Raw genomic sequence first — 3,367 nt, 5'->3', positions numbered from 1 at the left:
GAGCGGTTCGCAGCTGAGTGCCTGGCCCCATCCTGCTGCCAGCAGAAAATACCCGTGTAGGGTGCTACAGGGGTGAAGGTGGGGGACCCCCAGGTCACTGGTGGTGTAGCGGTGGGGAAGCGGCCGCCCTTGGCGCGCTGTGAGTCCGGGAATGTGGCCGGAGCCCTCCCGGCTGCCGGCGCTGAGCTCACGCCCCAAAATAGCCCCCTAGGGCCGACCTGAGGGGGCAGCAGCTGCCCCGAGCGTGTCCCCACCTGTTCCCACCCCGTCACTCAGCGGGGGTTTGGGGGGCGTGGGTTTGGGGGGCCTGAGAGGCGGCGGAGCGAGCAGGATGCTGCGGGGAGGAGCGGGGATGCTGGCACATGTCCCCTGCCTCCTGGAGCCGTCCCCGGCAGCGCAAGCAGCGAGCATCACGAGCGGCGAAGGCAGCATCCTGCAGCATCCCGGCCAGTGACCCCAGGCCCCCGCGGGCGCGTCCCTGGGGTGCGGAGGGGCTGCCCCCCTGGGACGCTCACCCCTGGCCAGGCTCCAGGGTGGATTTGTGGCTCTAGCAGGCATCCCAGTCCTCCCAGCTGTCCCCTGACAATCTGCACCCGCCTGACCCGGCACCAGGCTCTCACCCAGGTACTGGCTGGGCACAGGGCCCCTCTGAGCAGCCACCAAGGACAGTGAGCTGGCACGGTGTGGCAGCGGCCCCAGCTTCATCCCGGCATCCCCGGGCCAAGGGAGATTCAGCACCTCTGGCACAGGGCTGCAAGTGCACCCACTGCTGTGTCCTCCCGGCTGGGTACAGGCAAAAGGTGGTGGCACCAACACCAGGGGAGGGGCATGGGGTGAGATTCACCTCAGTCCCTTAAATCTTGCCCTCCAGAGTGGGGGGTTATTTTGGCAGGCAGGCTTGGGCAAGCACACACGGAGATTTGGCAGTGGGATGCTACAGTCATGAGGCACCAGTGCCTCCAAAGGGACCTAAATCCAGCTAAATTGGAGGCAGAGAGGGAAGCCACAGCCCACCTTCTCAGGGAGCCCAGGGGCAGGATGGGAGGGTGCAGCATGGGTTGCACCTGAGAAGTTCCCATTAAATGGCAGGACAAGGCTTTCCCAGGAGTGCAGGGGGATGCCAATCCTTGGAGACCTTAGCACAAGGCAGAGCTGGGCATGGGGCAGTAATGGGAATGATGTGCACCCACACCCCTCTGCACCCCCTTGTCCCAGAGCTCACCCCAGAGAATGGCCTTGAGGGCAGACTTGTGGGCCTGGGCACCAGGATGGGCCCAGTTGGGCGAGTTGGACGTGGCTGTGATGTCTGGAGCAAAGGGTAGTGGGCAGCAAGGGAAAACTCCATCCTTCGGGGAGATATCTGAGGGCTTAAGCCCTGCCTGGCTGCAGGGCAACTACCTGGCCACTCGCACCATGCACAGAATCATCTTTCCCCCGTGCACTGAGCCCATGAATTTACTCCAGGCCAAAGCATCTTGCAGAAAACTATCCATCCTCATCCAGGAATGACGTGAGAGGGATTTAACCCCTCCCCTCAGAAGCCGTGGGCTGGTGGTTACTGACTTTCCTTGTCCAAATATGTGCCTAATTTGTCAGTATTAATAGCTGCTCTCCAGAGTCCAGCAACAGCTCTTCTGCCGCTTTCCCCACGGCACCATCAGCCCCTCAGTCCTTGGCTGCTCCTGTCCCTCCTACGCCCCCCACAGCCAGGGGCTGAGGGCTCCTAGAAAGCCACTTCCTCCAGCTCTCGAAAACTTTTTGCTCCTCTCTGCTGGGAACACTGCTGCCAAAAGGCTGCGGCAGGCAAGGGCTGGATGCAGCCCTGGGGCGATGGGCCGGGGCAGCCTGCACACCCCTCCCGGTGTCCTGGTCTCATCCCAGCCTTCCCACGTGCCGCACGGCTCCTGTGACCCCTTTGCCGGCTCTTTCCAGCCCCCCCGGCCCAGAGCCCACCCTGCAGCTGGGAATGCACCAGAAGCATTTACGAGCATTATTAAAGCCCGGGTTATTTTTGGAGGAGACGGGATCTGAAGGGTTTGCATTTTTTTGACTGTGAAATACAGTTCATTTAGAGCAGAAAGATGGAGAGGGGTGGTGGGCTGCCCGTGCAACCTGTGTCACCCTGAAATGCCATCCTAGGGGCTGCGCATGTGCCAGGTGTCCCTGTAGGTGTCAGGGACAGTGGCACCAGGGTACAAGGCAGTAGGGAAGTGGGTTCCAGGGATCCTGCATGGAGCTAGGCCCCTCCTGCCCCACTGTGATGCAGGAGCTGGATGGAGAGGTCAGGGTCTCTGCTTGCTTCTCTCCTGGGGGATTCTTCCCACATGGGCAGTGCCAGCCCACAGGGTCCCAGAGTGCAACCATAGCCCATGGGTGCTCCTGAGTGTAATCATAGCCTGTGGGCGTCTCTGCAGTCCCAGCCTGTGATGTCCCTAATTGCAATCATATCTTATTGGTGTCCCCAGCTGCAGCCACAGCCTGTGGGCGTCCCGGAGTGTAACACAGCCTGAGAGTGTCCCCAGGACATCAGTGCCAGCTCCTGAGGTGCCCCCAAGCCACCACGAGCAAGCAGGGTCCGTCAGGCCTCGGGTGCAGTGACAGGGCATGGGGTGTGCCCAGGGCAGTGCCTCTCAAGCCCTGGGGGTGGGTGACTGGTCATGTCCCTGGGGCACAGTAACAGCACGATGCCAGCCCATGCAGTCCCCAAGCCCAGGGCCAGACATGGTATGTTCCCCACAGTGGTGAGAGGCCATAGGTGTTCCCCCCCAGCCCAGTGCCACTGGAGAAGTGCCACCAGAAATGCCCCTAAGGCAGTGGTCTGGGGTGTTCCTAGCACAGTGTCACAGGGCTGTCCCTAATCCAGTGCCCCCAGGTACCCCTAGCATAGTGCCACCGGGGTCTCCCTCACTCAGAGCCACCAGGGTGCCCCTAATGCCGTGCCCTGGGGTGTCCATAGCACAATGCCACTGGGGTGTCCCTAGTCCAGTGCCACTGGGGTACACCTAGGGCAGCACCACTGGGGTGTACCTCACTCACTGCCACGGGGCCACCCCGGTTGTCCTTCCACAGTGCCCCAGGGTGTCCATCGCACAACGTGTCTCTTGCCTGGTGACACCAAGGGTACCTCTATTGCCGTGCTCTGCAGTGTCCCTTTCACAGTCCCCCCAGGGGTAACCCCTAGAGCTGTGCCCCGGGGTGTCTCTCGCACAGGGATGTCCCTCACCCGGGGCACCCCTAGAGCATTGCCCCGGGGCGTCGCTCGCCCGGCGCCACCCGAGTACCCCGTGTGCCGCTCTCGCACTGCCACCGGAGTGCCCCTAGTGCAGTACCCCTGGGTGTCCCTCGCCCGGTGCCCCCGTGGGTGCCC

This window comes from Athene cunicularia, assembly GCF_003259725.1.
Source record: "Athene cunicularia isolate RWA chromosome Z unlocalized genomic scaffold, athCun1 chrZ_part1, whole genome shotgun sequence".
Taxonomy (NCBI): Eukaryota; Metazoa; Chordata; class Aves; order Strigiformes; family Strigidae; genus Athene; species Athene cunicularia.
This window is presented reverse-complemented; position numbering follows the sequence as displayed.